The sequence below is a fragment of the Herpailurus yagouaroundi genome, unplaced genomic scaffold (genome assembly GCF_014898765.1).
Source record: "Herpailurus yagouaroundi ecotype Mexico unplaced genomic scaffold, PumYag 183, whole genome shotgun sequence".
NCBI lineage: Eukaryota > Metazoa > Chordata > Mammalia > Carnivora > Felidae > Herpailurus > Herpailurus yagouaroundi.
The window spans coordinates 10448679-10471097 of NW_024412414.1; positions in this window are offsets into that span (position 1 = coordinate 10448679).

The window sequence follows — 22419 nt, forward strand, 5'->3', positions numbered from 1 at the left end:
GGAAGATTCCTTGGAGTAGATTAATCTAGAAATGTCTTCAAAATGGCTAGAACAGCTGGACTTGAATATGGAGGACATTCTGAGAGAGAACACCCTCATGCAAGATGTCAGGATAGAAGAAATTGTTTTTACCAGAATGTGAGAAAGTTGGGCTGACAGCAGGTCCATATCTGCACACAGAGATTACTTAACCTTCTCTTCTGTTGCTTATGCCCCACAGTTGCTCTGTATAATGTAGTATTTACAAGGCCAATGCTGAACACCTCTGGATGTGACAGCTCTTACATTAGCTGCTTTTTCTAGATAGATCTTGGCAGAAAAAGCCTTGGAAGTAGCAGCCCCCTCTGAATGTTTCCTTTGCAGGAAAGCTAGCTAACTGCCTACTCAGCACATTGTAGTTTTATTGAGGCAGGTGTTTTAGGTTTTTCTTGTGATTTTTTATTGTTGTTTATTTGCTTACAGATGTCAAAAATTCAAAATAGTGCTAATAGCAAGGGGAATGTATTGGCTTGTGTAACCAAAAGAAAAGTTCAGGTTAAGTTTCAGGAATGGTTTGATTTAGGTACTCAAAGTTTCCCTGTTTCTATCTTGCAACTCTTAATCCCTCTTTTTTGGCTAACCAGCTCAAACAGAGTCTGGCCATATTCATGTGCCTGGAAGTTTCAAGTGTTCTTCCTTATAGGTCCAAATATAAGAAACAGAAGATTTTTTTCTTACTGGTCAATTTGAAAAAGTATCCTGGGCCTATCATTGGACTGAACTGCATCACATGCCCAACTCTGAGCCAAGTCCTGGGGCAAAGGAGATAAGATGTCATGATGGGTCAGCTCTGAGTCATATGCTCACCCTTGAAGTTAGAGATGAAGTACATCCACCCCAACCATACAGACTGAGTTGAGATCATGTATGGTTCCCAAGAGAAAAGTTGGGATGATGTTAACACAAAAGTGGCAAGTATAAGCTAAGTAGTAAAAAACAACCTATGTTTACTATAGCGAGTCTCTGAATCTCCACATATTAAGAACGTGTTTTTTTTGGAAGGCACTTTAGTGTTGCCTGGATTCCCTAGCAGACCACATAGCTGTCCTGCTTTTTGATAGATGTGTCTGCTTCACGTGGCCACTGCAAACATCCTGGAAGTCACTGCCAGGATCGAAGAGTCATTTTGATCTCACCAGGAGGACATAATGGATGCTCTGGATGTGCTTTTGATCTGGTGAGAGGGAAAGGAGGGTAAGTTTATAATCTGACCTTCCTTTGTTGGAAGTGGATAAGTAAAGCTGCTTAATTCAACCTCTTGGAGGCATCTTTGTCAGAAGATAGTACAGTCGTTAAGAACATTGGCCTCTGAAGTCAGACTGCCTGGGTTTGAACCTTTTTTTTTTTTCTAATATCAATAAGCCTCCATTTTCTTTCTCTACAATGGGGTGTCCTGAGGACTCAATGAAATTATGCACATAAAGTACTTGACATAGTACATAGCATATAACTAAGTATGTATATGCTACAAGTTAAATACTCTTTGCCCTAGTACATGATGTCACAACAGCTGGAGCTCAGGAGGATCTATCTATCTAGAAGTATGCAAAGTACAAGGCATATTTTCTCTTATTGTATATGAAACCCGTTTTTTCATCTCCCCTTTATTTCTTGAGGGGCAAGCAAGTCTGAGTGGAATCTCTGTATATGTGCTCTGACAACTAATGGCTTCTGAAAGTCACTGCCACCCCCTTTCTCCCTCCCACACCAGTCAGTCCCAGAGTCTGGCTTATTCTATTTCTGAAATATTTCTTGAATCTGACCTCACTCTTCACTGCCCCTGCCCCAGCTCTAGTCCACAAGCTCTTTCCTGCCTTGGTTAAATCAGAAATTTTTCTAAAAATTTTTTAAATGCTTATTTATTTGAGAGAGGGGGGAGAGAGAGGGCATGCACAAGCAGGAGAGGGGCAGAGAGAGAGAGAGAAGAGAGAGAGAGAGGGAGAGAGAGAATCCCAAGCAGGCTCTGCGATGTCAGCACAGAGCCCAGTTCAGGGTTCAAACCCACGAAATGTGAGATCATGACCTTAGCTGAAATCAAGAGGTGGATGCTTAACCAACTGAGCCACTCAGGCGCCCCATAAATCAGGAATTTTTCTTAGCTCCCTGTCACATGTCTTTCTATCTGGTCTCCTCCTTTCCTTTGCTCCTTTCCCTTGCCTGCACAATAATGTCCTAATTCCTTCTCAAGGCATTGTTTAAAGACTTTTTCCATCTGATTCCAGCCTACCCTTCCATCTGTAAGAATGTCCTCCATAAACCATTGGTTACAGGCTTAACTGCTGATGTTCACTCTTCTCTAAAAACTCCATGCCCCAGCACCTCTACAGGCTTTTGCCCACGCTGTTTTTGCTGGCTGTCTGCCTTTACCTCTTCTCTGCTTGGCTAACTTCTGCATATTTTTTAAAGTTCAACTCCTTTCCCCTGGGTCCCTGCCTCTGTGCTTCCATAGCTAGATGTACATACTATTACTGTACCATTTATCAGACTATTTAAAAATTGGCTGTGTGTACCTATGTCAACTCTTATATGCACCTTAAATTCATGGAAGAAAATGATCATGGTTTATGCATTTTTATATACCCAGGGCCTAGAAAAGTGTTCAAAAACAGAGGTTATTTTCTGCAATGAATATCTGCTCTTAGGTTGTAAATCAAGAAGGGTGAAACACACTACTATTCATTTCTCTTATACAGCACCATTCTGAGTGATTCTTATGACTTTTTCTTCCTTTTTTTCAATGTATTTTAAACTATATAGTAATAAGAAATACAGGGCCCAATTCTTACTCTTAAAAATATATGTTAATCCCTTTGCCAAGGTAACCACTGTTATTAGCTTGGTGGATATCCTTCAAGATTTTTCAAAAATTATTTAAAATAACAGCTTTATTGAGGTATCCACATACCATAAAATTCACTCCTTTAAAATGTACAATTCAGTGGTTCTCAGCATTTTCAGAGAGTTATGGAACCATCACCACTATCTAATTTTAAAACATTTTTGTCATTAGCAGTCACTCCCCATTTTTTGCTCCCCTGAGCTCTTAATAACTACTAATATGCTTTCTGTCTCTGTGGGTTTGTCTATTCTGGATAATTCGTGTAAATGGAATCATACAATAAGCTTTGTATGTCTGACTTCTGTCATTTAGAATAATGTTTTCAAGGTTCATTCATTTCACAGCATGTATCAGTACTTCATTCCTCTTATGGCAAAATAATATTCTATTTTTAGATATAGCATAGTTTGTTTATCCATCTAGCAGTCGAAGGAAATTTGGGTTGCTTCCACTTTCTGACTGTGGTGAATAATATTTTATGAACATTCCTGCACAAATTTTTGTGTGGACATATATTTTCAGTTCTCTTGGACATGGGCTTAGGAGTGGAACCGCTGGGTCATACAGTAACTACATGTGTAGTAACTACATGAGGAATTGCTAAACTGTTTTCCATAGTAGCTGCACCATTTCACATTCCTACCAGCAATGAATAAGGATTCCAACTTCTCTACATCTTTGTCACCACTTGCTCTTATCTGTTTTACTGTAACCATTGTAGTGAATGTGAAGCATTATCTCGTGGCTTTGGTTACATTTCCATAATGACTAATAATCTCGAGCATCTTTCATGTACTTATTATCCATTTGTGTATTTCTTTGGAGAAATGTTTATTCAAATCCTTTGTCTATTTTTAAATTGATTATTTGTCCTTTTATTGAGTTGTAAGCATTCTTTATATATTCTAGCTACAAGTCCCTTTCCAGATATATAATTTGTAAATATTTTCTTCACAACCTTTTTATATACATTTAAATAAATATGTATTTATTTTGTGCATTTACTAATATATGTAAAGATTTAAATATGTTTCTCTTTTACACATATAGGATTATATTTTTTGTATTCTTGTATAGATATCTTCCCCAATCATTATAAATGTAAATCTACCTTATTATTTTCAAGGCCAAATAGATGTACATAGAACCATTCCCTAGATGATGGGCACTTTTCTGAGTCTCAATATTTTTATAATTATGAACAGTTCTGTAGTGGGCATCCCTATAAAGGTCCCTTTCTGCAAATGAGCAATTGTCTCTCTAGGATATCTTGAAGAGGAATCACTGAGTTTAAGAGTATCTGCATTTTACATTTTAATACAGACTATCAATATGTCTGTTAGAAAGGCTGCGCAAATATACTTTCACAGTAGAAGTGTGTGGGAATACCATTTCTTTGCAATCTATGCAGCATTCATATTTAAGTGTTCTTGCCACGTGATCAGCAAAATCCGTTAGCTAACTATTGTGTTAACTTGCATGAAGTTGTTTTGATATCATGAGTTCAATAACTTCTATTAATTGGTGTTCAGAATAGAACCTATCTCTCATTTAATTCTTCTATTCATGACATAGAAAGGAAATGATAGATGGGTTGGAATTGTCTGGATTTACATTCTAGCTGCTATGTGTGTGAGGCCAGCTTAATAAAAACATGGTTCTTTAAAGACTTTCCACTGTATTTTGAGCTGACCAGACTTTTAACCGCAATCCAGAGACTTTTAACTTCACAAAGATGTGGCATTTTATTTTAATAAAGCTATCAACAGTGCTCCCTTTTTGAGTGACTTTTCAAAAGCATCTTTTGTCAGCAGAGGGCTTTTATTAGCTAATGTAACCTTGCTGTACTCCAAGTTAGCAGAGAGAGAAAAGAAATGTCCTTGGGTACCAAATATGGAAAGCTGTGCAAAAATTTTCAAAGGGAAAGAAGTTGTGTAGTTTTTTGAAGCTGCATTTGTCACTCTGTTGTATCTTAACTAATAATAATGAAGTTTTCCAATGCTGATGTCCAGAAGGTAAAGGCTTACAAGATTATGCCTCCAAACTGACAGTTGTATGAAAAGAAATCACAGAGGATTAATATGTAGAGACCAGGTAAAAGTGTGGCCATGATAGTTTGTATAAGCTCAACTGTAAATGTCTGTAGTCTGAGGCCCTAAAAATGGGGAGTTAGGCAAGAAAATCTTGGAGTGATAGCCTTGACTATGGAGTGGGGTAGCTAGCTAATGAGGGCTTAATCTGACCCAGTATTGATAATTGAGTAGTGCCAATAAACTGTAGGTCATGGGGCAGGCATAATATTGTGGGTTCTGGGCACAATCAGGTGGGCAGTTAATGGTATGATTCCAGCAGTCATTTAGTAATTGGGGGAGACTGTGGACAGGGTCTTACACAGGTGTCAAGACAGTGTTCTGGGACAGGTACACTGCAATGTGGGAATTGATGTGCTGTCAGAACAAAGCCCTCTGACCTTGGTTAACATGGTGGGAATGGCGCAAATTGCATCTCAAACTTAGTCTATACAAAATCTTCAATTGAATGGCTTAATTTCAAAACCCTTGAACAGACAGGGTGGGGCAATTAATGCATCTTCTATTTGGTTAGGGACTGGCTCACAAAATGAGGAGAGAATGTAATTAATACTGTGGACTTAGTGCTCACAGTGAGGAGTCACTGGAGAAGGCAGGAAGGACACTCTGACAGCATTGTCCCTGAGTCTCCAGATACCACTACAAGTGATCTCTCTCTCATCTTTGCTGGGAACTGGTAGGCAGAGGTGCTTGATGTCTATTCAACTCTAATTCCATTTTGAGGTCTATAATTCAGTAAGGATAGATATAAAAAGGGTTCCTTTTTCATCAAAAGGATAATTACCTAGTTATCAGTGTGCTGGGAAGATGAGAGCTTATGGATTTTTCAAAGAATCATAAGTTCATAAGGGGCTGGGTAAAGTCATTTCATTCTGTCTTCAAGCAGGGCTGAATTTAATTCATCCTTGATGGATGGACACTATTTAAGAAAGATGTCTAGAGAATAATAGTTGACAACCTTCAGTATTTTAGCAATCCTCAATTGTGACATTCCTTCTATCTTAGTGAATATGTTGACATAGAATGAAAGTCCATGGTCCATTGTGTCCTTTTTGGGTAGAGAGAAACCTGCTGTAAATGTCCCTCATTTTTATTAATTCAAAGAACACTTATTGAATACCTACTTTATGCTAGATGTGAGTGATACAAGGGTGAAACAATAGAAAAGACAGATTTGATTCTTGTTGATATTTAGCTGAGAAATACATGATGGGTAATAACCAATAACCAAATAATAGTAATGTGATTACAAGTCATTATAAGTGCTATAAAGGGAATACAGTGGTGCTATAGAAAGGAGCAAAAGGAAACTAAGACCTTGTTTAGATGAGTGGACAGAGACCTCTATTTATAAGTGACATTTACTAAAAGTCCTGAGGTATATGAAAGGGACCAGCATCTTGGAATGCAGAGAAGAGCATTCTTGACAGAGGGAGCAGAATGTGAAAGGCCCTGAAGTAGAAAGACCATGGTGTGTTTGAGAAATTTAAGAGGTCAGGGGGTGCTCAGTCAATTACGCATCTGACTCTTGAATTCAACTCAAAATTTCAGCTCTTGATTTTCTCTCAGAGAGAGAGGGAGAGAAATATAAGAGGCCAGTATGGCTAATGCAGAGTGGTCAAGGGAGAAGGTGGCATTATTGCTGTGGACCTTTTAAGCAATAATGAGGGGATTGAATTTTATTAAAATAGAATGGTTCTAAAAGATCGCATGGCTGCTGTGTAGCTAATGAATTAGAAGTGGGAAAATCAGAACAGAGAGACCATTTAGGAGGTAGTCTATTGGTTGGTGCCTTAGACTATGTTGGTGGCAGTGAAAATGGGTGGAGACATTTTTGAGATTTATTTAGAGAGTTGGATATATTATAAGGGGAAAGGCACTAATTCAAGGCTGACATCTTCACTTCTGGGTGGAGGAACTGGTAAGATGGTAGTCTCATATAGTAGATGGAAAATAACTTGGGAATAGATTTGTAGCAGGAAGGATGGGAATTGAAAGTTTGCATTTGCACATGTTAAGTTTGAGGTGCCTGTAAAACAAATAAGTAGAACCGTTAACTCTAAGTCTGAAGTTCAGAGAAGTTGGCACTGGAGAAATACATTTAGATATTAGTCTGATCTTTAAAGCTATGGGAAAAGAATGAAATAATGAATGGAAGATAAAAGAGAAGGAAAAGGGGCTCAGGTATAAACTGTGGAACTCTAACATACCCTCATAGCTTTGAGAATAAGGAATTGAGTAGAGAGAGCACCAGACTGAAAAGCATATGGGTTCTGATCACGTTGGGCCTGACTTTCTTTGACTGTATCTGCATCTTTGTCTTTATTTTGAGAATTAAAGCATAATTTTAATTTTTTTAATGTTTATTTTGAGAGGGGGAAGGGGCAGAGAGAGAGGGAGACACAGAATCCTAAGCAGGCTCCAAGCTCTGAACTGTCAGCACAGAACACGACACAGGGCTCAAACTCATGAACCGTGAAATCATAACCTGAGCCGAAGTTGGAGGCTTAACCAACTGAGCCACCCTGGTGCCCCTAAAACATCATTTTAATGTAATGTCTTATCAAGTCTCATAAAATGTAGTACATTATTTTAGTAATAAATATGACCCATAAGTAATTCGTCATTTATGTACAGCATTCAGTGTTCATCACAACAACTGCCCTCCTGGATATCCATCACCTATTGAACCCATCCTAGCACCCACCTCCCCTCAAGCAACCCTTTTTGTTCTCTTCAGTTAAGAGTCTTTTATGGTTTGGATCTTTAAAATGAGTTTGAAGGGCACCTAGGTTTCTCAGTTGGTTAAGTGTCTCATTCTAGATTTCGACTCAGGTCATGATCTTGCTGTTGTGGGATCAAGCCCTGCATCAGGCTCTGCTCACTGAGCACAGGCCCTGCTTGGGATTCTTTCTACCTCTCTGCCCCTCCCCTGCTCCTGCTTTCTCTCTCTCAAAATAAATAAATAAACATTTAAAAAATAATGAAATGAGGAGTATGAGCCCTAAATTCTCTCCGGTTGCCAAAATTCTGTCATTCATCTCTTCCTCGGTATTAGGTTCATTTTCTAATTACTTTGGCTATTATCTGTAACTTACTTTACTTACCCAGAATTACTATACCTAGAATACCCTTTTCTAATTCACAATTATAATTCTAGGTCCATTAATATCCCTCTAAATCTGGCCTGTCCCCTGCCAACTTGTGATTCCTTGGGCAGTTTGTGCTGTTACATTCCAGTTTATTTGTGGGGAGAGGGGGGAGTCTGTGTCACAATGGAGATTGATACTGGTAGGTTTCCTTTTTCCTTAAAAATGAGTCTCTTTATTTCGCCATTTTGTTCAACACAATTTTCCAGTTTCTTTTAAATCAGCTTTAGAAATTTGAGAAATGCAAGTGGACATTTTGTTTGACCTCACTTAATGTTTGTATTGGTCCAGATCATAAAGCAAACCAAATAGATGACCCCTGCTCAGTAGCCGATAGGACTTTTAACCCCGTTAAAAATTGGGTTGAAAGATGTATTCCCAACTGCAATGCATTGGATGTGTTTGTAGCAAATGAAGTTTCAGGTCATTGCTTAAGGATCCCAGGGTGGTATCTGTTCTAGATATCTTTCTTAACATATTAATACTTGCAAATTATTCATGTTAGAATGATTTTTTTAACATAATGCCTTTATTGTCCTGTCCTGTTGCGTTATTGCTAATTTTTGTGTGTGAGATAATTCTCTGTTGCTTTTGTCTCACAATGTACCATCTGAACTTACTGAGAAAGTTGGAAAAAAGTGAAAAAAAATTCATGCTGAAAAACAAAGGTTATTGGTTAATCAAAAATAATAGATAAAATAGCAATTAGATGTCACATGATAGACTTTCTTTTTTATCCCCAAGTTTTCTGAAAGTGGCATTGGGTCATGTCAGCAAAAAGAGGAATACAATTACAGTGATGACAATATTTCTGTCATAGGTAAGGCCTTGTCAGCAATTTATTTCTTCTTTATGTCATTGTTTTCAGGATTCAAGACTCCAGTCATGATTGATATGGTTATTAGAGAAAGAAGAGGTTAGATGAAATGAAAACAGTTATTCTTATTACATCTGGGTGATTCGGCTAAATTAGCAGTAGTGTTAAATACATAATACAGAAAGTGGTGAGAAGGTATGAGCCAGTAACATAATTGTGCTTAAATGAAAAGGAACATTATCAATATGATTTTGTATATTTTCCCCATGGTTCAGAGCTCCACATAGAAACCCTTTCAAATTCTCCAGAATAGACCCAGGTGGAGTCAGACTTAATATTTGCATTTATATGAGGCAAACATTTCCAAACTGTATTATGAGTTTGGCTGTATTATTTGTTCTTCCCATTACCCACCTGTATGGAGTTGAATGTATCCCTCCACAAAAGGATAGATCCAAGCCCTGGCCCCAATACCTGTGGATTTGATCCTGTTTGGAGAAAGAGTTTTGCACACATAATTAAATGAAAGATCACTAGACTAAATCATCCTAGATCAACTGGACGGCCCCTAAAGCCAGTAAAAAGTGTCCTTATAAAAAGAAAAGACACAGGTCCACAGGGTATAAAGCTGTATGAAGACCAAGGCAGACATTGGAGTGATTTGTCTATAAGCCCAGGGACACAATGATTGCAGCAGTCACCACAAGCTAGGAGGGAGTTATGGAAGCAATTCTCCCTCATAGCCTCCAGAAATTTACTGACACTTGGATTTAGACTTTCGGTCTCCAGAATTGTTAAGATAATATATTTCTGTTATTTTTAAGCCACCTATTTGTGGTAATTTGCTACAACGGTTCTAGGAAACTAGTATACCACCTTCTATTAAACATTTTGTAGGAGACAGCATGATGGGGTAGAAATGCATTGGAGTTAGAATTAGGAAATGTAGTTTCTGCACTTAAGGCAGCTATTGGTAGCTGTGTGATCTTGGCTGTGTGACAACCTCTCTCTGCACCTCTGTTGCTTCATCTATAAAATGAAGACTTGGAATTCCCTTTCAAGTCCTTCTAGGTCACTCTTATTATCTGATTAAAAAAACAACTAGTAAACTGTACAAAATATAAAATAATGCTCTTTTTGGACAGTGGACAACAGGCAGTGTAGGGATGTGTTCATTGAGAAAAAGAAAGAGATAAGCCCTAAGATTATTCTAGCTTTTATCGTGCACGTACTTTGCGCACTATATCCCAGAGATGAGGAACCAGAGCAAAGCCCAGTGGTATTTCTGAGTTGAAAAGAATAATGTTGGAATTTGTGGAGGACAGGGGCACTGAAAGTTATGGTACAGAGTGCCAGAGAGTAGAGAATTATTCAGAAAAACAGCTCCAAATATCAGCATAATATCCCCCTTGAATTGGGGTTTCACAAAGCCTGCAAACTACTTAAGTTCCAATCAGTCATATTGGAGAGACTTCACGGAACACCCGTCATATCATTAAAGATGCCACAAGAGCTATGTCTTAGTAGTGGGACTCTACTAGCTCTAAAATAAAAGCTAGTTTTGATCTACCTTAACAGAGGAGAAAAAATAAGCCTTGAAAAGATCGAGCCCATTTGCAAGTCATGTTAACTGACTACCGAAACAAACTTCAACACTCTTTAAAGAAAGGCAACAAAATCCAGACACTCATTAATAAAACATTTAGAATGTTTATTATCTAACCATAAATTATTAAACATTCTAAGTAGCAGGAAAATGTGACTCATAACCAGGAGACGAATCATTCAGTAGAATCAGACCTAGGAATGATAGAAACAGTGGAATCAAGAGACAAGGATTTTAAAACAAGTCTGGTAAATGTGCTCAGGGATTTAAATGAAAATGTAAATGTAACAAAGGGATAAATGAAAATGTAAAAGGAATCAAATGGAGGGGTGCCTGGGTGGCTCAGTCAGTTAAAGGTCCTACTTCAGTTCAGGTCATGATCTCACAGTTTGTGAGTTCGAGCCCCGCGTCAGAGCTCAGAGCCTGGTGCCTGCTTCGGATTCTGTGTCTCCCCTCTCTCTGCCCCTCCCATGCTCATGCTCTGTCTCTCAATAATAAATAAACGTTAAAAAAATTTTTTTTAAAAGAAGCAAATGGAACTTCTAAAAGGGAGAAACACCGTATCAGAAATGAAAAATTAACAGTATTTGAGGCACGTACTTCACACCCCTCCCCCAGAAAAAGATCATAGACCTTGAAGACATAGCAATAGAAACTATTCAAACTGAAGCACAGAGAAGGAAAAAAAAAAAGGTTTAAATGTAATTAACAGGGGCTCAGTAAGCTCCTGGGACCATAGGCAACTAACATATGTCATTGGAGTTGCAGAAAGAAAGGATGGGACAGGGACATAAAAAAATACTAAAAATGGCTGAAAAATCTCCAAAGTTAAAGGAATTTTTTAAGTCTCCTGATCCAAGAAGTCCAATGAGTCACAAGCAGAATAAACACAAAGAAAACTACACTAAAGTACATCATAATGAAATTATTGAAAACCATTGATTAAAAAGAAGTCTTAAGAACAGCTACAGAGAGGCCACATTACATACAGAGGAACAAAATAAGAGTAATCACTTGTTTTTTTTTTATTAGAAAATACACAATACAAAAGAAAATAGAATGGCATCTCTAATATCCTGGGCAGGAAAAAACACTTAGAATTCTATGTTCATTGAAATATATCTTTCAAAAATAAATGTGAAATAAAGAAATTTCAGATAAACAAAAGCTGAGAGAATTCACTGCCAGCATATTTGCAATGTAATAAGTGATAAAGGAAGTTTCTAGATGTAGGAAAATGATACCAAATGGAAGCTTGGACCTACAAAAAAGAATTAAGGGTATGGTAAATATGTGGAAAAATATAAAAGGCTTTGTTTCCCCATGTACACATATATTTCTTTGAAAAATAATTTTCTTTATAGCTGAAGTAATGTAGAGTTTATAACACATGCAGGAATAAAATATGACAATAGCAGAACGGATAAGAGGGAGAAATGTAAGCATTCTCTTGTGAGGATCTTCATTATCTGTGAGGTGTTTTAATATTATTTGAAGGTAGACTGATAAAATGAAAATGCATATGTAATTCCCAGAGCACCTTCTAACTAATCCTATTTCTGTCCTCAATTTTGTAACTAAGTTAGTTCATATCATACCTCAGCTTAAAACTCTCCAAAGACTTCCCATATTAGAGAAAAAGCTGAAATTTTATAAATCTATACTTAGTCTGGTTCAAATCTACTTCTCTGATCACAGCTCTAACCTCTGCCTCTCTCACTCACTCCTCTCTAACCATGCTGGTCTCCTTGCTGTTCTTTGAACTTGACTCGCAAGGTCACCTCTTGGAGTTTTTGCATTTGCTGTGTCCTTTGCCTCTAACACTCTTCATCCCAAATATCTTTTTTCAAATATTTTTTCAGACTTTACTTCTGACTGGTATCTTCCCTGAACACTGATTTAAAATTATACTGCTACCATTTGCTTTCCTGGCACTCCCTATACTTCTTCCTTTGAGTACTTGGTAGAACTTCTATTTTCTTTTAGTACTTTTTCTTGGCTTAATTTTTCTTGTAGTACTTATTACTTTCTAAGGTATTACAACTTTCTTATTTTATTTATTCTCAGTCTTTCTCCCCGGAGTCCAACACAACTTTTACTTGAGCAGGTTTTCTTTTCTCTCTCTCTCTCTTTTTCCACTGATGAATCCACAGGACCTAGAATACTGCCTAATATGCAGTTAAGTGCTCAGTAGATATTTGGTTGAATGACAGAATCTGCAACCAAAAACTTGGAAACTCCAGGAAGAACACCCAAACTCCTTTTCTTTGTTCTAGCTGCCCCTGTGTATTGGACCCTGTATGCTAGTGTATGGCATATGGCACTTTTCTTGCCCTCTTCAGCAATTTCCCCCATCATCTCACTGTCCTCGTTTGCCTTAAGGCTGCAAAGGATTGGAAAGATGTTCCTTATCACAAAAAGAGAGACTTGAGAGCCCTGCTCTAGGCTTTTTTATTTGCCCTGACAAATATGACAATCTGTTTTTATCTTTAAAGCGTTTGTGTGTCTGGAAAGTAGCCACTCTGAGAAGGCTGGTTTTTCTGTATTTCAAAGGGAACTTGTGGTCTTTTTTGGGTTTTGATTTCTATCTTTTGGAAAAGTCGGCGCCTGCAGCTCTGTTGCACTCAAGGCTTGAAATCTTTCATCCCTGACAGTAGGAGGATAAAAGAGGGCTCACCATAGTCTACCAAGGAGACTTTCTTTAGCTTCGGGTGGCTCTGGATGTAAGCAAAGGCCACAAGGCAGAATGACCACAAAACTCTTGCTCTTTCCTAGACTAGGGTTGAGTCCAGTTTGGCCCCGTGCTAATTTATTTTAGAGACCTAGTATTTTGAAGGGCCACGCAGTTTCTAGAGAGAATCTATTTCCCAGTCTGCTTCTGCCTCACGATTGGAGTTCTGGTAGGAAAGCTTAGAGCACTTTGATCACAGCCTCAGCCTTTAGCAGCTAAGTTCCTTGGTATCTAGGGCACTGAAAGGGAAGGGCAGCACAAGACAAACAGGCAGATGTTCAGTGGTCTAAGGTGCAGTTTGTGACTATAGCCTACTTTACTAGTAATGATTAAGTACCTTTTAGGTCATGTTTTTGCACCATATCTGAAGGTTAATAGATTAGTTGTCTGTTTGCTGTTTTAAGCTGTCTTTATCTTTATATGCATCCAAAAAATGACTAGTGGTAGTTTTCATTAGTAAATTTAATTTTCTTTTGAGTTGATTATCCAAATAGCATTGCTTCTCCATTGCCCTAACATATTCAGTGCAGCTAATGTGTAAGATTAATTTCTTTAGTGGTGATGAATAAGGCTTCTTGGGCACAGGACTTCTGAGCATCTGTTGAGGGTTAGAGGTATCAGTTATTGTGCCAACAGATGGCAAACTAAATTTTATCCTCCCTTTCTCGGCTCTTTCCCCAGCCTGGAGCTCATTTTGTAGCATCCTAGAGGGATAGCATGTTGTGATATAGAAGTTAAAAAGAAAAAGTGGATTTTGTCTCTCCCTTTTATTTCTCTCTATGGATCTCATATTTTCCTATAGAAGTGAAGGAAAGACAAGTCCTGAAACCTCACTTGGGCTGCTGGATCCAGCCATGCCTGAAGCCATGATAGCCTTTAACTTCAAAGTTTTGTGAGCCAATGAATTCCCTTTTATTATTCAAATTAGTAGAAGTTTAATTTCTATTGGTTGTAACCAAACAAGTTTGAATAAAAAAATTAGAGTGTAAAAGGCATATTGAAGTCATCTGAGACTTTTATAAATTGGACAATTAATCTCTTAGGATAAAAGCATTTCTAATCTTAAAATAAGACCCTGGTTAGAACAAAAGAGACATGTGATAACTTGACCTCAGTCACCAACCTGATTATACCCCTTACCTTCTAGTTGAAGCCCTTCCCTCCTTGGACCTAACCTTCCTTCTTGTAACAAGGAAGATGATGCTAGCCTATTTGATTCACATCCTTTTGTCTCAGTGATTCAAAATCCAAGCACTTCCTCCATTGGTTCTAAATCTAAATATCCTTAGGGGGATACTTTGATTCTGTTGCATCACATGTCCAGTTCTGAGGCCAAGATTCTCAGTCTTGTTAGAATCACATATTTAAATTTCAGGAGACACTGTTTAGTTAAGTCTAGGTAGTGATTTTACAGTTTTTTTTTTCTTTTATCCTTTGCTTACTTGTGCATAAAATATAACTTTTAAAAAAAGGAACCTTTTCACTGAATGAATGAGATGGTCATGCAACTAACTGTTGGCCCAAATGTCAAGTTTTATTTTTTATTTTTTTATTTTATTTTTTTTTTTATTTTTTTAAAATTTTTTTTTTCAACGTTTTTATTTATTTTTGGGACAGAGAGAGACAGAGCATGAATGGGGGAGGGGCAGAGAGAGAGGGAGACACAGAATCGGAAACAGGCTCCAGGCTCCGAGCCACCAGACCAGAGCCCGACGCGGGGCTCGAACTCACGAACCGCGAGATCGTGACCTGGTTGAAGTCGGACGCTTAACCGACTGCGCCACCCAGGCGCCCCCCAAATGTCAAGTTTTAAAGAATTTATCTAATTATTATCATTTGCATGTCACAGCATCTCTAGGGATCGATAGGGCTAGAATCATCTCACTTTTTTATTTAAGAGAATTGAAGCTCAGATAGGTTAGGAAATGAGTCAGTACTTTTAAGGAGAGCCAAACAGAAGAGCAAAAGTAATTTATGTGTACTTTTTTTTAATGTCTATTTGTGTGTGTGTGTGGGGGAAGGGGGGAGTTAACATCTTATGGGTAGGAATAAAGTAGTAAAATGTAAATACAGTGCATGCTGCATTATCTATGTTGTGTTATCAACAGAAAAATTTTAAGATTTTTTTGTTTGTTTACTTTTGAGAGAGAGAGAGAGAGAGAGCCAGCAAGTGCAGGGGAGAAGTAGAGAGAGAGAGGGAGACACAGAATCCAAAGCAGGCTCCAGGCTCTGAGCTGTCAGCACAGAGCCCAGTGGAGGATTTGAACTCACTAACCATGAGATCATGACCTGAGCCAAAGTCGGCCACTTAACTGATTGAGCCACCCAGAAGCCTCAGAACAGAAAATTTTTCAATGTAAACTAGGCTTATCCTACTTTTTTCTTCCACTTTCCTAAATTTCACTTTATTCCCTATGGAATGAGCAAGAATTAATCAGCCAGAAGTATTTGTTGAGCCCTTCTTTTACTTTTTTTAAAGTTTATTTATTTTGAGAGAGAGATCAAGAGAGAGTGGGGAAGGGATAGAGAGAGGGGGAGAGAGAATCCCAAGCAGGCTCTACACTGAGAGCACAGAGCCCAATGAGGGGCTCCATCACATAAACTGTGAAATCATGACCTGAGCCAAAACCAAGAGTTGGATGCTTAACTGACAGAGACACCCAGGTGCCCAAAGCCATTCTTTAGATTAAAAAGTTCTTAAAAAGTCCTTAAAAGTCTTTTGTTAGTTTCTTGATTCACCCACAGTAATCCCCTGAGGCTCACATATAACAGGAAATACTTGCTGAATGAATATACGAATAAATGTATGAGTAAGTAAATGAATGAATAACTGATTGAACAAGTGAAGGAATGGGCCATGATCTTTTCTGATTTTCTTACTTTAATAGGCTATGAGTATTAGAAAAATATACACAACCATAAGAGCAAAGCAGTCTCTTCAATGTATTTTCTTGCTTTTTAGAGTTACATTTTGCTATAATTCATACTCTCCTTTGAAGAAAAATATTATGGCTCTTTAGATTGTCACTGCATAACTAACCACACTTAAACATAGTTGTTTAAAACAACAATTGTTTATTATCTCTCACTATTCTGTGTGTTGACTGTGTACTCTGTTGGGTGGTTCTTTTGCTCCAGTGGTGTTGATGGGAGCTATAATGATCATGATGTTCTACTGACCTGGGATTGTCAAGATGGTTTACACACAGAGTTCGTGTTTGATGCTGCCCTACCTGTTGGGGCTATTAACTGGAATATCTTGTTCTCCATGTGGTCTCTTATGTGATTGGGCTTCTCTATTACAGAATAGTTCCAAGAATGTTCCACAAGTATGATAGCAGAAATCTGCAGATCTCCTTGGCCAGGCCTGAGCCTTGGAAGTGACTCAGTTATTTCCACCAGATTCCCCTGGTCAAATTAAGTCACAGGGCAAGCCCAGATTCAAGTGGAGAGGAAATGGGCTTTGTTTCTCAATTAGTACAGGGAGAAATAATTGGCAGCCATATTTCTACTATAGTGGCATATCTTTAGAAAAAGATTCATTTGTTGAATGCATACATATATGAATGAATAAATGAAAGAGATACAGCGTGTCTGAATTCCAATCTTGGCTCCATTATTACTTAATGTTTGATCAGGTGAAGTTATTTAAGATTTTTGAGCCTTGGTTTTCTAAACTATGACTAGGGTTCTTTTGAGGATTAAATGAGGTCACATATGTAAAGTACTAAGTTCAGAGATTCAGGTCTGTAGCATGTATTCAAGAAATTGTTAACCATTGTTGTTATTGTTATTATTGTTACTGTCATTGTTGAAATATAAAAGCCAACTGAATATTAATTATGGACAAGCATGTGATACTGCCCTGGGAGTACCTTGGTGTAATAAAGTTTGGCTTGGAAATTTCTGATACTGAGGGATTGAGCCTTATTATTTACATAATTAAATCATTTGTCACCCTCAGTGCTGCAGGCTTCACACAGAAACAAAACATTAAAATCATTAGTAGGTCATTGCGATCTTTCAGATCCCCATGAATAGGTAAAACTTTCTTATGGCTTTGATTTCAAGGATTGATTTAGGTTGTTCGGTTCTAAAAATAACAATAAATTAAATGTCATTTCCATTTGGAGGGCAAATGGTGTGAAAGAGAAAAATATCTGCGTACCTTTAAGTAGTTAGAAGTGTACATATAATTTGACAAAAATTACTTCATGGATAGAGCTGTAAAGTGACACTGGGCAGGAAGCAAGCATTAAACTACATAATATATATGCTATTTAGTGTGCCATTGTATTAATCTTGCTATAGATAAAGGCTGAATATTAGTTGATATCCATAGCAGAAAAGAAACATTGTTTAAAACAGAGCTCTTCCCACCCATCTCTATTCCTCTTGTAGTTTTAGAGCCATCCACATAAATGACTCAAGCCAAAAACACAGCCCCTCTCTGTCTTAACCTTAATCATACCCAGTCCAAAAGCTGGTCATTTAAGGTTTATCTTCAAATATATATTCCAATTTGACCACTTCTCTCCATTTTTCACTTTTAATCCTAATCCAAAACTCATCATACCTAGCGTAGATTATTATGATAGATCCTGATAACTCCCACTTTTGCCTCCCTCCTGTCCCTTCCACCTGAAATTTCCTTTAAAACATTCCAGTAGCTTTACATTATTCTTAGAACAGAATTTGAATTTCCTCTCTTGACTCACCTACTCTGTGATCTCATTTCCTATCAGTCTCCTCTCTGCTTTGTGGGCTCCAGATACAGTCACCCTGTTTCTGTACTTCTAATACACCAAACTCAAACTTGTATTTGCTAAAATGCTTCTTCTTCTGTCTGAAATTCTTGTGTTTAAGTTATCCCCATGGCAGCCTCCTTCTTGTCATTGCGGTCTCAAGTTGTTGGAGAAGCTCTCCTGAAACTTCCTTGACTGTGGATGCTAAATCAGTACCCTCCCCCTAATCACCTGATCACTTTGGTAGCCTCTTTTGTAGCTTTGTAGCATTTACAATGTTGTGCAATTATTTTGGCCATTTATTTATCATTTGTTTCCCTTTTAAAATCATCAGAGCAGTGATCTTGTGTTTCTTTCTTATTCACCACCATAACCACAGCATCTAGAAGGTGTCTGGGTGTATAGTAGGTGCTCAGTAGATATTAGTTGAGTATCTCCAGGGGTCTAATGGGGCAGAAATGTTCACTATCTTCATGAAATATATTGTTCTTTAGTCACTAGTACTCATATACTTATTTTTTTTTAAGTTTTATGGATTTTTAAAAGTAATCAGTGCTGAGAATATGTGAAAGTAACTTGGTATTCTCAGCTATCTGAGTTAAATTCACATCCTATTTTCACTCATCTTCCTTCCTGCTGACTTTACTGATTGTTCTGCTGATAGGCTAGACAATGTGTAGGAACAATATAAAGGGTGTCATATTCAGGTGCAGGGCTGTCATATTTTATTGATGTTGGATATATGGATGATACTTAATGGAAAACAAAAACCTCTATAGGTTCTTCACTTTTCAAAATTTGCTTTCAGTAAGTCAGAGAAGGAGACCAGAAAGGCTTTTAAATAAATCTATTAAACTAATAATATGAGAACTGAAAAGTGAGCCATTCTCTAGTTTCTTCCTGACTTTGAACTGGTGTTTTGTTATTCACAAATAATCTTTCTGAACATTTTGATGCACTTTGTGAAAATAGGTTTTGAAATAGTACTTAAATATTCAGTTTGGGGGTCTTTCAAAAGCAAACAACAATTTTTGTTTCATCCTTAATATGTGCTCATTTCAACAATTTAAAATGCATTTCTAGATGTGGTTGTAATTCTTGATAGTTCAAACTGAGACACATTTCACATGTTCGATAGTCTTATCTTGTCACAATTTAGTGGCAAAGTTAGAGCAAGCATTTTTATCTCACTATTGCTGTAATTTTTATTTTAAAATACTACACAAGATTTGGGGGAGGGGATTTTCTTAAAACACTGCTGGATTATTTTATCAAAATGCCTTAAGCATATCTAGAAGTATTAAAACTTAATCTTCTTGATTCTTTCAGGGTATTTTGGTCAAGTTATTGAGATAAAATAACTATATAGCTTTGAGTGCCTGCTAGATACATTAGTGAAACTTTTCACACTCTAGCACCTTTTGGTATTACTTATTAGCCTAATTTTTAGAATAGAAAACAAGTTCTTAAGCAGTTAAAATAACTTGTTTGCCTTAGTTGCAAAAATTTTTTATCATCCTGCAGTACTAAATTCTATTCCTATCATCTTCCATGTTCTTCACAATCATTTGAAAGATTAGTGATGAAAACTAGTGGGCACAGGAAGGGAATTTAATGTTAGGCTATTGAGCTCAAAGAAGAATTAATTGGAAAACTCCTAATTTGGATATTTATGTAGCTATGGAATTTCATATCAGGGGAAAGATACCTCTGAGATGACCTCCTTCCACTCCTCCTTCTCCTCCTCCTCCTTCTTCTTCTGTTGTTGTTGTTGTTGTTGTTGTTGTTGTTGTTGTTGTTGTTTTGAGTACAGTTGACACATGACGTTACATTAGTTTCTGGTATACAACATAGTGATTCAACCACTCTGTATGTTATACTTATGCTCACCACAAATATAGCTGCCATCTGTCACCTGTCACTTTTAATCCAACCTCATTTTGCAGATGACAATGTTGAGGCATTGATAGGCTTATAGTTAAGTACTTTGCAACACTGTCTCTTTATTTCTGCAATAGTTTGTTGGGATAGATGTTATAATCCCTCTTTAACTGTAGTTAGTACTGGAATTGAAAAAGGCTAAATAACTTGCCCTTTCAACAACAGGTGTATTGGTAGTCCAGCCTAAATCTGTTTAACACCGAGCTGTGGTGGCCCCTAGGATCAATTTTGGGGTAAGCAGTGATTGGAAAGAGATCTGGGAGAGAGAATAGAGGGTCCATGGATTGAGAAAGATCACAAGAATCCTACCAAGCTTTTGACTTTGCACTGCCAATAATTCTTTTCCAAGTATTAACTGCTGAGAAACTACCTTATTACATACTCTGCTCACCTAGATACCCAAGATTCTATCCTGTGCCTGATTTCAAGATCCCATTCTTTTGGTTGTTGCTGATTGTGGCTGTTGTAAAATATATTTTTGGCAATTTGCAGAAAGATGAGTAATTATTATTTTCTTTCGTTAACTTCTTATTTAAATTCCATATAGAAGTGATACAGTGAAGTATTTGTTTTTCTGGCTTATTTTACTTAGCAAGATATCCTCAAGGTCCATCCTTGTTGCAAATGGTAGGATTTCCTTCTTTCTCATGGCTCAATAATATTACATTTCACATATATACCACATTTTCTTTATCCATTCATACTCTGACAGTCATCTTGTTTCTGTATCTTTGCTATTATGAATAATGCTTCAATGAACATGGGAATGCAGATATCTCTTTGAGAGGTTGTTTTCATTTCCTTTAGAAACATACCCAGAAAACAAAAGTGGGATTGTTGGATTATATGGTAGTTCTATTTTTATTTTTGTTTTTTGCAGGAAAATCTCCATACTGTTTTCCATAGTGGCTGCACCAGTTTACATTCCCAATCTTACACAAGAATTCCCCCTTCTCCACGTCCTTCCCGATACTTGTTCTCTCTTCTTTTTGATGACTGCCATTCTAATAGGTGTGAGGTAGTTTTGATTTGCATTTCCCTGATGATTAGTTATGTTGAACACCTTTTCATGGACCTCTTGGTTATTTTCATGTCTTCTTTTGAAAAATGTCCGTTCAGTCCTCTGCCTATTTTTTTAAACCAGATTTGTTTTGTTTTGTTTTTGTCTTTTTTACTATTAAATTATGTGAATTCTTTCTATGTTTTGGGTATTAACCCCTTATCAGATATATGATTTGCAAACATTTTCTCCCATTTCATAGGTTGCATTTTCATTTTGTTGATGATTTCCTTTACTGTGCAGAAGCTTTTTAGTTTGATGCAGTCCCATTAGCTTATTTTTGCTTGTGTTTGCTTTTGCTTTTGATGTCAAGTTTTAAAAATTATTGCCAAGGCTAATGTAAGGGAGCTTACCTTCTATATTTTCTTCTAAGAGTTTTATTGTTTAGGTCTTAAATTTAAGCTGTAATCCTTTTGAGTTGATTTTTGTGTATAACATAAGATAGGGGTCCAATTAATCTTGAAATCTTAAAGTGGTCAAGCGGGTTATCAAGAAGGAATTTGAAGAATAAGTTCTGTTAACTTTCTAAAAAGTTACCCACTTGAATGATATGTTGGGATTGTTCCATTACTATCTTTAATTACCTTTAATTTTATCTTTAAATTGCGCTTGTGATTCTTTAATCCTCTTAGCAATAATTTTATGCTTCTGTTGCTTTCTGTACCTATGGCCTCCTTGTATTCTCCATCCATCAATCGATGGGGTTTGGATGCCTCCAGGACTCTGCTGGATTTGAATTTGAGCCTGCCCTGCCCTTTATGTTATGTCTGGTGTTTCAGACCTCTGATTTTTATAGCACCTCGTCCTTCCATGTAAAAATACTATTTAGAACAAACCATTTCAGCCTACTTAAACTGTAGTGTTAGTTCATGCTGAAAAGGAGATCTGTAGTAGAACAAATATAAAATCAGTCTAGCTCGAGTTGATTAGAATCAATAAAATGGTGAACTTATAACAAATACCAGTATTAAGAACTTTGCATCGGTGACTTTGAAAGGTATATATACACAATTAATTTAGCTGTCATTTTGTTCTGTTTCTATTGGAACTGCCTTAATGGTTTTGAACAGCACTAACATATTTCCCTACATGTGAACATTTCTCAAAGATAGACATAAAATGCATATTTGTACTCCAGGTTGGAATGATGCCCTTGAAATTGATACTCGAGGACTACCATATTGGAGAGGCTGTTATAAGTTCCAGTAGGTTTTTTGTTTTTTTGTTTTTGTTTTTTTGGTGGTGGGGGGAATAAAGATTCTGTAGATAATAATCAGGATGAGAATGGTGATGATGAAGGTGGAAATGATAATGATGGTGGATATAATCATAGTGCTACTGTGTTGAACACTTTCCATTTCTTATTTAGTTTTTGAGACAATTCCATTCACTGAGTTTTATT